The sequence below is a fragment of the Equus asinus genome, chromosome 2 (assembly GCF_041296235.1).
Source record: "Equus asinus isolate D_3611 breed Donkey chromosome 2, EquAss-T2T_v2, whole genome shotgun sequence".
Taxonomy (NCBI): Eukaryota; Metazoa; Chordata; class Mammalia; order Perissodactyla; family Equidae; genus Equus; species Equus asinus.
This window is the reverse complement of record NC_091791.1, coordinates 78973876-78987979: the sequence shown is the minus strand read 5'-3', so window position 1 is coordinate 78987979 and position 14104 is coordinate 78973876.

Genomic DNA, 14104 nt, shown 5'->3' with positions numbered 1-14104 from the left:
CCAAAAACCCAGTCTTTTTATTCAAGATAATTTGCATTTGATATTTGTGATTTTTATATATTACCATCATTTGAAGAAGAAAATGCAGTCAATGACTGACTGCAACTTTTGGATAATACCCTTAGGACATTCACATGGCTCTTTCAGTAGGGCTCTGTGTTATAGAAGTGAGTCATTACCTGCCCCCTACACACACTTCTAAGAGAATCGCTCTCTACAGCACTCCAGATGAGCATCCAGAGCCAGGTTCTCTTCCACATGAACCGAATGGCCTGCCTCAGTTTACTGGCTTAGCTGGTCAATAGATTCATGGTCAGCCCATAGACACCACCTGGCTTGAAAAAGTGAGCAGAACCCATTATATTCATCTCCTGAGAGTTTAGAAATAGGAGACTGTGAGATGGAAGTAATTAGCCGAGCTGAATGATTTTCAGAGATAGGGAGTAGGAACAGTCATTCCAGGTCTTTTGCAAGCAAAAGGCAGAGTAGGACAATGAACAAATGTGCTTAGAGTTGCCAAGATTCCCTGCGTGAGCTTCCAGGAGAGTTCTCAGAGGGAGGCAGAGAAGAGGACATCTTCTCAATTCTGCTCCAGCCTGTGTGTATTTTGAAAATAAATCTCCTCTTTCTTTAGGCATTTGGGTGGAGCAATTTTCTGTGAACCCAAGGGAATCATGACATAATCTGCCTAATTACAGACTAAGGACTGCAGAAGATGCAATATCATCCACAGTCTCCTGCTCTCAATCAAGGACAATGACAGGTTAAGTGGCAGAGTTTTGGTAATGGTCTTTATATAAGTCTCATGCAGCTTCATGTTTATCTGTAGTCACCCAAGGCACTTTGCCCACCTGCTCCTTGGAGATGAAGTTAGATGTTGTATTCACTTTATAAAAATATAGTGAAATCAGCTGCCAGTAAAAGTTCCGGAGATGAAAGTGTGAACTGGAATCTCTCAGGCCATTTGGTGCCTTAAGCCATGCTCCCCAAGGTTAGCATTCAATTAGCAAAGCAAAATATAAATTTGAAGCAATTATCTGGATAATTCAAGTAAAAACATTACTTTGACTTGAATTGCCTGAATAATTGCAAGTTAACAATCTCTTCACTATCGGCTTCCCAGTAAGTCAACTGTCCAGGGAATATAGACAAAGCATGGTGGTGGCTTAAATTACCCAGGTAATTGCATGCTGCTCTGCTCTACCTTGTCAACAAGACCTGGCTACAACGTAAAGAACTTCAGTGGAAAAGTGACATGAGTGGATAGCTAAGGTCTTACCTCTCAATGGGAGATGAAACAGGCCCAGGACAAAAGTCAAGAAGGCTTAGTTAGGGAACACAAGCTTTGTGGAGCATCAGGGATTGCTCAAGTGGGCGGTGTTTCACTGCAATGCTACTTGATGAGGGAGGCGATGGAGGTGGGGAATGAGGTATCATGAGGAGAAATTCTCATAAATGGGAGATACTTGGGAAATAAAATGGCTTTCCAAAACTTCAAATGGTTACTATGCAATAGAATTTAGCTATTGATTAAATAGCAGAACAAAGAAATTTTAGGAACTTTAAGTCCAAAATAGCAACACTTCAGTGCATATACATTGAATAATTTTAAATGTGCTGTTTGTAAAATTACATCCAACAGGGGCTGGCCCCGTGGCTGAGTGGTTAAGTTCACGCGCTCCGCTGCAGGCGGCCCAGTGTTTCGTTGGTTCATATCCTGGGCGCGGACATGGCACTGCTCATCAAACCACGCTGAGGCAGCGTCCCACATGCCACAACTAGAAGGACCCACAACAAAGAATATACAACTATGTACCGGGGGGCTTTGGGGAGAAAAAATAAAAAATCTTTAAAAAAAAAAAAAAAAAAAAAATTACATCCAACAAGCTAAAAGCACAAAGAAATGCTCTCCACTAATATTTTATTTTTATAGGCTTATTTTTTTTGCATGATTTCTTTGATTAACCCCTTTCTAATGCTAGCTACAGCGGGGGAAAATGGGGGTAACCTTTAAAATATAAACAATCTGTGCTGTGCTAAATCAACAATGACTACATTTCCAGAACTGAAGGCATTCACGAAATACTGACTCTATATCTATATTGCTTTAAATCCACTGCCAGTACAATAATTTCTGCTAAAAGGCTGTCCTGCGAGATACTGGACATTTGTGTTATGAAGATTATAATCAAATTATAGTTTAAGATTTATTGATTTGTCATATTCATTCAGCAAACTTTTATTACATGCCTGCGATGTGAGAGGTAGTGTGATTTCACATATATTATCTCATGCTTTTATCTGCACTACAGGGAGAGTCATATATCATCACTGTATCTCACCCCCGGCTACTTTACTTTCCATTCTCAAAGCTGTAGCTTCTCTATTAAAATAAAATAGAAATCAAAATAAGACAGCAATATAAAGGGAACTAGTATTCAGATATTAGTCCAGGCTCTGCCCAATAACTGTGTTTTCTCTCCTATACAATTACTATGTTGATACAGAATGTTAAGGTTTCTCTCCTACTAAAACTTCTGAATCTATCTATCATGGCTAAATCTTTAATACACTTTGTGTGGTATCAATGATGGTAATTATTATTTATAACGTGGCCTAAGTCTTTTTCTTACATTTGGTGAATCAAATGAATCTCTGTGACCATACTGGCAACAGATCTGTTTTTGTGAAAGAAAATCTGAACTATGTGGTTAAGAGAGTGGTTTGGAATTACTTGAGTCTTTTGTTTTGGTTTGTAAAAATCATTTCTGCTTTAATTTTTAGATATAATTATAGTATACATGGAAATATGACAATTACCTGTCCCCATATAATGTAGGCCTGTTTCTTCCTCTTAAATTGATTGGTCTAAATTACCAATGTTCCTTAATTTTTATTTTAGTACACATATTGTCATATCTGAGGGCTCAATTTTGTAATTTACTGTTCCCAGTTAATGCACACTAGGTCAGATATTGATACTATGTGAACGAATTACCCAAGGTCAGACAAACTGCTGTAAGAGGCAGGCAGTGAGACCTTATCAGAGTAAGTCAACAAGGCATGGCACAGCTTTGAGCTTACGTAAGAGGAGGCAGAAGGGTACAAATAATTGATATGCCAAATCAGGTAAGGGATCAGCTCTAGAAACCACACTGCTCTATATAAACAGCATGTGTTTGTTCAGATGTCTGCCTTGATCATTTTCCTCCTTTTTTGTTCAAGGAATGCAAACCCCTCAGGCTGATTAATCCCAGAAAAGAAGTCAACTGGGCTGTATGAACTACTTTGTGGCTCAGTTACCAATACCACAAGAGCCATTACATTCAGTTAGATGCCACTGAAGCGCAGTTTTTATTGGCTCTCTTATAAAGTCTGTGTGTGTGTGTGTGTGTGTGTGCGCGCGTGCCTCTCTCTGTGTATCTCCTCTCTCTCTTGTTTCTTACATAGTCACACTCTGAAGTTGGCACTTATATCGGCCCCTGGAATTTTTGTTTCACTGAACAACGTGTCAACGTTTTCTTTGTGAGGCCATTCTGAAGGGTGTATTAGGAAGGCATTCCCATTTGCATTTGGTTCAATTTGGCTCTGGTTAGATACGCGTTTGTTCTTAGATTGTTTTTTTTAACTGCTATGCATGTTGGAGGGGAAGTTGGATGACATTTTATTTATTTTAAGTTGTCTTTTTTTTCCCCAAGAGCGGCAAAAGGAAGGATGTTTTTGAGAATAATCTTTTTTTAGTTAGCGATTTCTACAAGCAAAAGCTTTTTTATATACTTGAATAATTCCTTTTTAAAACAGACTATTTTGCTTTGAAATACAGCTGCTATACACACGTACTGACTACCCACTAGAGCCATTTTCTACTCTAAAGGCGTCCTAGTGCTGCACACTATCTTATAAAAAGTGATTCTCAAAAATGCATTGATAACCTAATGAATTCTTGCAACTATTTGAAAATTATACTTCTTTTTCCTAATTTTTGCATTGAAAAATATCATATGGCAATCTAATAAAAGAAAACTTGAAACTGAATTTTATACCGTAGGTCAACGATGGGTGGTACATTTGTGTTATTGCTGTTGTTGTTTCAGTATGATCTTTCTTTTTCTTTGTTTCTCATTTTCAAATATTTACTGAGTGTCTGCTGTGTGCAAGGCACTGGCCTGGTACACTGAAGTACACAAATCACGTAACACGTAACCAAACTTTGATGAATACATCGTCTATTACGGCAAATAAACTATGGACACAAAACACTTTGCCTTCTGATCCAAAAGAATAATGTATAATCTGAGTACAGAGGAGGAAAAGATAACTTCTAAATAGAGGACATGAAGAAGAAGAAGACTCCCAGAGGGCATGATATTTGAGGTGGGGATGTTTAGGACTTCCACATGTGAGATTAAAGACTGGGAATCCAAGACAAAGAGCATGACCAATGTGAGGAAAGCACAGATGTAATAACTCACTAGGAAGCCACCTGTTTTGATGAAACTATAGAAAAAATGATGTAATAGAAGGCTCGAAGGTGAACCAAGATTCAATTGTAGTAGGTCTTAAGAGTCAACCTAAAGGGGAAGTTTGTTACCCAGTAGGTAATGGGGATTCATTGCTGGGATTTAAGTAAAAATAAATAAATAACATAAACAAATCACTGCAAAATATAAATCTGATAGTGAGAATAGAAGAAATCAAAATGTAAAAATAGTGATGCGAAAAATGTATTAGTATTGCTATTATTATCACTGGAGAAGAACATTGTTACATCCCTCTCTTTCTGGGGAAAGAGATCAAGGTGCAGGAGGAAAGCCATGATTCAGAATAAAATTAAACAAATGGCAGCGTGAAATGGAAAGAAGATATTGAATTTCAAAATAGTTAAGAAGTTATGCTAGGGTTTCTTTACAGATAGAACCCAGTCCAAGCTAACTTAGAGAAAAATGTATTAGATCGCATAAGCAAAAGTTAAGGAATTCAGTAACTGTCATCATGCCCTGGTCTCTCTCTGTCTTTCAGCTTTGTTCTTGTCCATATATTGGTTTTATTCTCAAGCACAATGTGACTCGAGAATAACTACAAGTGGCTCCAGGCCCGCATCTTCCCACGCCCAAAACTACTGGGAAGGAAGATCTCTTCCCCAACACTTGAGTAAAGTATCAGGCCCTGATTCACACTGGCCGGAGATGGATCAGGGTACATCTCAGAAACACTAACTAAAGCTAGTGGTTTTCTGATTTATCAGACCTGAGCCTCCTACTTCACCCTTGAGGGGTGAAGTCATCTCCATCTAAAAGTTCATGATTAAAAATGGGAAGACATGCTTCCCCAGAGGAAGACTGGGTAATTTGCTAATAGACAGGTAAATACATACTAGGTTGGAAAAGCAAAAATATCTCTACCTCTGGAGAAGGAACAATCCATAGTATGTAATGAGGAGAGTGAGATAAGGAGGCCACTTGGTGGCATTTGAGAGACCTGTTGGAAGCTGTTGGAGGTGGACGACAAATTGCAAAAGAATAATAAATGTACATAGCATTGGAAATAGAGGTATCAAGGGTGAATTACTTTGGATATGCTTGGGGAAAAATAAATATCGGTTTTTCATACATAATTTTTTAAAATCCTGGCAATGCAAGGTTACGTAATACTGAGTTACTCAAGTCACAAAACTCCTAGTATTTGGAGGGTAAATGGTAACAGAAAGGATAATTTGGCATTCCTTGAAGAATTCATTCGGTATTTGAGTACTTTATACAGACTAGGCAAGAGTCAAGGTACTGGAGTCAAGCAGTGAACATGACAAAGAGAGTCCCAGGAAGACAGAAAATGAACAAATGAAAAAGAAACGGATGATATACGTGGTAGTGATAAGTGCAATGAAGAGAAATAATGCAGGGCAAGACAATGGAGTGTCACAGGAGACATTTCAGAGAGTACAGCCGATTAAGGAAATTCTAAGGAGATAACATATGAGCATAAATATAAATTAAGTTAGGAATCAGCCCCCTGAATATCTGGGGGAAGAGCCTTTTGGGCAAAGGGAATAGTAACTAAAAAGGCGCCGAACTTGGGGCATTCTAAGAAAACAGGAATGACAACCAGGGTAGAGGGAAGTAGGAAATAAAAAATGTGACAGCAGAAAGAGCTGTGGACACAGGCAGAGGGCTTTGAGGATTTGGTGAAAAGCTTGTGTTCTATTCTGAGTGTGAGAGGAAGGCACGGAGGGGTATCTTGAATTGACATACTTCTCTGGATGCTGTGAGAATTGCAAGGAAGTGGAAGTGGAAGCCAGCTGATGTCAGGGCGCCACTTGAGTTTTCCAGGAATAAAGATCATGCAGGGGGAGAAGCAGTCAAGTTCAGAATGCATCCTGAAGATAGAGCTGGAAGACCTGACAATGAGAAAATTCCGGGGTGCCAGGAAAGATGGGAATAAAGGTGGACTCCTAAGCAAGTGGGCAAGTGGTGAAAGCGTTCTCCAAGACAGGAAACTCTGTGGGGATTTAAGGCCAGCAAGAGTTAGATTTTGGGGGTGTTAATTTTCAAAAAGTGTTAGACATCTGGGAAAACAAACCCAGGGGGCATTTAGAGTCCAAATAGGGGAATTGGAATTTGGAGTTTAGAAAGGTAGGTGATGAGATGAGCTGGAAGAAAGGGATATGGGGTATGACAGTAATGTTTTCAAAGCTTTGTCCTGGTGATAAGTTGCCCAATTTTCTACCTAAAATAACTTGATTCAGGTAGCTAAGTTTGGCTAATCCCAGATTGGAGTTATGTATAGCATAACTAAGACATATTCTAGTCCTGGATTTTCCAGCAAGAGACAAATAGAAGAGAGCATGATGCCTTGCTACAATTGCTGGCCTCATGTAATCATGTTCTGCTACAACTTTGCCTTGCTGATATACCTTGGCCCAACTCTGTTTTACTTCCAGTCTGGGTGAATTTGTTGCACAGGTTGAAGATTGATGCTATAGTATTTGGACTAGAGAGTTATGAAGTTTGTCAACAGTTTAGTGGCACTGACCCACTGGACTCCCATGGACTACTCGCTGGGTGATAACGAATTGGATCATGGGTCTCATAGTGAAGTGTAACAAACCAAGGCAGATTAGAGAAGAAAGTCTGCATGGCACCTCATTCAGCCCACTCTTCCCAACCTCCCAACCAGCCCTGAAATAGACTCTAACAGGCATGGCCGTTCTAAGAGCAGCCAGGTACTACAAGCTCTCTGGTGCTGACTAATAGCAAAGAGATGCAAAGAATATAATTGCCAGAAAAAATTCTCTAAGATTTTATGATACTGTAATGGAAAAGAAAAACATTCCAACCTGGCTAAAGAGTAACCCATACTTGATCCAAGATAGTACATCCTGGAGTCTCCACTCTTCAGGCAATACCCAAGTCTAGCTACAAAGGATGTTGGCACCAATTTGATATGATCTACTAAAGAATGTTTCTCTCAGGACTAGCTGTGAAGCACAGTAGGAAGGATAAATTCCATCTACAATAGGAAAATTGTGGAGTCTACAGTAGATACATTGACCAATGAACTTACTCTAATACCATAAACGTGTCTCAATTAAAAAGCCTTGTTCTATCACTTATTATTCATCAATTAATTTGTTAATCCAGTAAATAGTTATTGAGCACCTATTATATACTAGGCACTGTTTAAGGCACTGAAGAAACAATAATCAATATAAAAGACAAAATTCCCGCATTTGTGGAATCTCTTTTCCAGTGCGGGATGACCGTCATTACGCATAATAAATAACTAAATTATATAATATGTTAGTGCTGTGGAGAAAACAAAGCAAGTGACGAGGATAAAGATTGTGAAGTAGGTTGGGGTCGGGGAAGGGATTGCAACTTGATGTAGAGAAGTCAAGGTGGCTGAGCTCAGTAGGTGACATTTAAGCAAAGACTTGAAGCAGGAGGTGCAATATATGTTCTGCCTGGTCAGCCACACATAGTGCTCTAACAGGGATTTCATCATTCTCTTATTTTGATACCATATTTATTGAGGTGAATTTTGCCTATTGTATGTTAGAGGTCATTAAATTTATCATATTCTCCATAACATGTGGGATAAAACGAGACCATTTGGAGGCCGTAGGAGAAAAGTTAAGGCTATCATTTAGGTACTGTGGACTTTTCCAGAGTGACCCTGTTGTATAAAAAGTCTCAGATTGGGGCCAGCCTGCTGGCGCAGACATTAAGTTCACATGCTCCACTTCTGTGGCCCGGGGTTCGCCGGTTCAGATCCTGGGTGCAAACTCACGCACCACTTGTCAAGTCATGCTATGGCAGGCATCCCACATATAAAGTAGAGTGGGATGGGCATGGATGTTAGCTCAGGGACAGTCTTCCTCAGAAAAAAGAGGAGGATTGGCAGCAGATGTTAGCTCAGGGCTAGTCTTCCTCAAAAAAAAAAAGTCTCAGGTAAGGAGGAGATGAGTGCACCTGAGGCTGTTCATGAGTCAACCTGAGGTTGCTCATGAGGTAGTTGGATACTGGTGGGTAGGACTGAGAGAGGGAGAGAGAAGAAACAAGCAAAAAGACAACCCAAGCACCTTTGGATCTGAAGGCCGACAGTGGTTCCGTTTCTCTGGGAACTGCTTGAAGGAATGGACACCCAGTGCCCTGTTGGCAATGGGTACATGCTTCTGAGCCATAGCTGAGTAGTTAAGCATTTTCATCTGACCCAAGCTGGGCTGATCAGAATCTCCCGGAATTTGGATTCAGATGTCTCTGCATGTGGCTAAAAGTAAAGATTTATAGAATCTGGAGCTGAGGACCATCCATGTGCTTTTAGAAGCAGACATAGACGACAATACAGGAAAAATAAAGTTGATGTACAGAGAGAAGAGAAGACAAAGAGGTCATGTACCTCCAAGAAGAAAGAGCCTGGGAAAGTCTTAGTCTGCCATAGCATTCACGTCCTAGTTCCAGCCCTTCCAAAGCCCAGCTGCGCAGCCCACTCTGTACAGGTCTAGGACAGAACCTAGTTGTTTTAAAAATAAATTCACGCACAGGCTCACATACCATAATCCTCCCCTTTCTTTTATTTTATTAAGATATTTGTAGTTTTTTTAGTTTGCAAATAAGAAACATTCATAAAAGCAGGAAAAAAAAACAGGATTCGAGTCACTCACTCACTCATGTATCTGGATAGAGTGGCTCCTAGAAGCAGTAAATGAAGAAAATACAAAGATATTCATTGCCAGATATGAGATGGCTTAAAGAAGCTAAAGAGAAAAGAAGGCAAAGAATAAACCAACAGGGAAGTTGATTACCTAACTGTAGGGGAAATGTCATTTGCACATTCTGCTTTACAGTAACTTCCGTCTACAGGATCAAAGTTGTCAGCAACAGCAGTTTAGAAGGTGAACAATTTAATCACAACCTCTTGCTCTTGAAATCGTGGATTCTAATTTTTTTTAAAGTGCATGTTTTGAGGTAAAATGAAAGGCTTCTAAATACATCCTTAATTACAAAGGTCAAAACAGAATTCGATACCTTTTCAGCCCTTTTTGCGACTAAACGCAGAGGCCACTTCAATGTGATACATCAGCCAGAGAAGCAATGTGGTCTATGGTAGTTCCAAGCCTTGAGAATTCTCGACATGGGGGAATTATCACTGATCTTTAGTGGCAACTTGGGGCAGCAGAATAATCACTGGCCTGCATGACAGAAATCACAACTTTTCTGAGGGTGTTCATTCATAAGAAATACGAATTCTATCCTTCCCCATTTCAGTTATTGTCAAGTGAAAATAATATAATAAACTATGGTTATAATGTTCGTTGATCACTATTTATGTGACAAATCTCAAGAGTGACAGCATGCCAATTCCATGGGAAAGTACTTTGAATATCAAAGTGCTACTTAACTGTCATGGTTAACAGGTACGAATCAGACCGTAAAATTAAATGTTTGCAGGGGGAAAAAAAAAAACTTTGTTTTGATAGAAAACGGGTTTCCTTTCTCAAGCCCCCATTCTTTCTTGATGGCGCAGGGTTAACAAAATCATGACATTTCCAGGTATTCTTTTCTCTTTTAGTTTAAAACTTCACTTCCTTTGGGTAAATATTCAGTCAAATTCAAGTATTATTATTTCCATCACTATCCGCAGCGCCTTACTTCCTCCGTCTTAAGGTCTTCACTTCCTGTTCTCACTTCTCTTGTCACAGGCTCCTTGTGTCCCATTCCACCACAGCTGCAGGTCGGAAAAGGGGAGCGTGCCCGTGGGATGGTCCTCCCTCCGGCAGAGACACTGCATAGCTGGTCTGTGCAGTTCGTCTGTCTTCGCTGTAATTGTCGAACCTCAGGCAGTCTCTGGGGCTGGCTTGCTCAGCCTGGACAGCACGCAAAGCTGGCCTCAGCACATGAAGCGTTCTATATCTGTGGAGCACCTGCTGCACCCCAGTGGAGGGAAGCGTGGCTGCCTCCCTTCAAATGTGGAGTCTCTAATGATAGAGATCTCCTACCACAGTGGGTAGCCCCCTGTGGTGGCTGGTGAAATGGCTGTCCTTCCAGATTCTTTCACAGGCTACCTTAGGCTTACTGAAAACCTGTGAATCTGTACCAGACCAAGCTCAACTCTGAAGGAAACTGGGGATTGTCCTTGCCCTCTCTCACCAAGTTGCATTTCTCCCCAAACTCTGTGCTATTCACACTCCCAAACTGCTACACTTATCTGCAGGCAGGTTTTGCTGCCAAGCTAACTTTGCTAACCTTTAGTCCCCTATACCTAGAATGGTCTCCCTAATGTCCAGCAATTACCTTGGTGGCCTCCATTTTTAAGGGGAGATATGTTCAGTACACCCCCTGACACACACCACAGGGACCAAGGAAATTCCATTCTTCAGCTTTCCTCTGTACTGCTTCTCCCTTTCCCTAGCTAAACTGGCTTTATATCTCTTTTTATAATAAAAAAAAGGAATTAATTTTGCCTCATTCACATTTGGTTTGAATCATAGGCCTCTGGGACCTGAGAGGGGTACTCCTTACATTTAGCCCTTCGGAATTCAGTGTCTTTTATTCTCAGCTGTGTGCTGTCTCCCAGGAACCCATGCATTTTTAAGTTGGTCACCAGATGCGATAGGGCACGTGCTTAGTTCTTAAAAACAACAACAAATGATAAGAAAAAAAGCCTGAACATACTGCTTATATTTTTAAGATTTTTACAATTTAATGGGTGACTTTGGCAGGAAATTATAATACAATATGCTGATTACGATACCAGAGATTTGGATAGGGCAATCCTGGGAGTTCACAGTGGGAGCACCGCAACCAGATGAGGGCTCTGGAATATTTCTTGGAGAAGCTATTCTAGAGTAGGAGGGAGTAGAAGCTGGGGGGGTGGGTGGAGAAAGGCTAGTAGAATGATCAGCATGAGCAACAGCAGAGAGACAAGGAGATGCAGAGATTATGAGTATGTGGGCGTGGAGGGGTGTTCTTGGAGCAAATGGATTCACGACTAACAGGTTTTCCATGGAACAGTTAACAGCTGACATTCTGTTAGCCTTTCCCAGCCCAACCTCTAACTTCTACTCCCCAGTACCTACATGGCTTTCTCCAAGAAATCTTCCCAGAGCCCAGGGTCTAGTTCTGGGGCATCCCTTGGGATTTCCCAGGATTACCCTGTCCATATCTCTATTATCGTAATAAGCACATTGTATTATAACAGCTTGCCACAAGTTGCCCTTTAAATTGTAAATGTCTTAAAATATAAGCAATATGTTTTAGTTTGTCATTTCTCATTTTTGTGTTAGAAATTCCTAACACAGTGACTGAAACTTGGTAGAGGCTCCTAAAAAATTTTGTTTGAAATAATTAATTCACCAATATATTAATTGCATTAAGACAAATACAATTATTACTACTCATACTAAGAAAGTTCATACCATATCAAAGACTTGTCATGTAGAAAACATAAACCACTTAAATTTAAAAATCACTAACCAGGCACCAAGCACTAGCATTAGGTTCTAGCTGCTGGGGACACAAAGATGATCAGGACCTGGTCCTAGTCAGTGAATAGCCTTCTTGTCTACAGGCAAAGACACAATTATGACCAATGTGATAAAGGTTCTATGGAACATACAAAGTGATATGAGCAGAAGGAGGGGAAAACCTTGCTTAGGAAGTCAAAGAAACATCTGCACAGAGAGTGAGTTTAAAGGTGAATAAGAGTTTGCAAGGCAACGGGAGTTACAGCCTGTGCCAAGGCAGGGAGATGACTAGAAGCCCAACCTGTATGAGGGTCACAGGGGGACTTGGTGTGACTGGAGTATGTTTTATTTTGGCCATGGTAGGAGATAAGGCAGGAAAGAGTTCTCACACAACACAGAAAGCCAATAATAAGATGAATCTTGATAGTTCATTTATGAGTACCTGCTGAGTTTAAGGATTAGGCTGAAGACATACGCAGTGTGCACAGTCTCTGTTTAATCTTCCCAACGACTTGAGTATTAGTAATAGTTTATATGAAGAAAAGCCTTACTCAGAGCTTTATGCATTGTTGTCGATTGCCCAACAAACAAAAGTTGATGACTATTTGTTGTATCTATTATTAAATTTTGACTGTCCTAATGCTGCACAATTGTGATTATTAAAAACCTGAAGCCAGCGAATACAGCTCATTCTAGGCCTCAGGAAATTAAGAACCAATCCTCAAAATTCATTTAAGAATCCTAAGTCTCACCTTCAAGTGAGATCTAGAGATGGTTTTCCTGCCCCAAATCTGATATGAATCCACGGGCACCCGAATGTTTATTCAACTGAATACTTCCCCTCTGGATTCAATGTCAGTGTCCAGCTTGGTACTTCTGTTCTGGATCCCCATCTGCATCATAGATCCCCACTGGGACTAGCACTGTGAAATGACACACTGCTATTTCCTGTCCTGGGGCTGTCTGCATTGGAACTAAATACCTCAACTGACCCTTCCCCCTAATCAGATCACTAGATGGTTTAGCCTAGAGCCCAAGCCTTCCCCTTAAAATTCTGCAGTTGGAACTGATGCTTACTCTTTAAGAGTCTGCTTTAAGATATGCTCTCCCCGAACACTGGCCGAGACAACTCCCTTGTACACTCTTTTTTCCAGACATGGTCATCTTATAGCTTCTTCATGCCTTCTGCCCAAACCCATGAGGGCTATAGGATGAATACACTCTTTAAATATGTATATATAATATTTATATTTAATGATTTATATATTATATAGATAGATATACTTGAATATATATACATAGATATAATTTATTTTATTTTTTAGTTCCTTTAAACTGCTGTGTGGTAGATCGAATAATGTTCTCCCAAAAATGTCCACATTGCAATCCCTGGGACCTATGAAAATGCTGCACATGGAAAAGGAACTTCCCAGTTGTGATTAAATTAAGGATCTTGAGATGGGAATATTATCCTGGATTATCAAGTGAGCCTTATGTAATCACAGGGATCCTTAAAGAGGGAGGCAGAAGGGCCAGAATCAGAAAAGGAGATGTAAAAATGGAATCAGAGGTTAGAGTCATGCCCTTAGAAGTTAGAGGAAGGAGCCAGAAACCAAGGAATGCACATAGGCTCTAGAAACTGGAAAAGACAAGGAAATATATTCTGCCCCGGATCCTTCAGATGAATATAGCCCCCTTGACACTCCTTTCTGACTGCTGACCTCTAGAACTGTAAGGTAAATTTGTGTTGTCTTAAACCATTAAGATTGTGGTAATTTGTTTAGCAGCAATAGGAAATTAAAACATTGCTATGTCTTGCTTAAAGAAAGTAAAGGAATGTTGTATATGACAGGAAAAATTCAACTTTTAAAGTTTGTTTAAAAGAAAATTTATAGAATTCCACTTCCAGCCTTGACGGTAACTATGACCTAACTGGCCAAAATATATGACCCCACTATTTCAACTGTTTCAGGAGTTAAACAAGAAGGAGCGTCAGACTTAATCCCTGAAAGAAGGGAAGTGCAAGTTCTGAAACACGTTGGAGATCTAGTCCAAAAAGAATGATACAACTTTGCTGAGTTCCTGGGACACTCAGGTAAGATTCCAAAAATGTCATGACTTAAGCATGAGGGAAATGCCCTG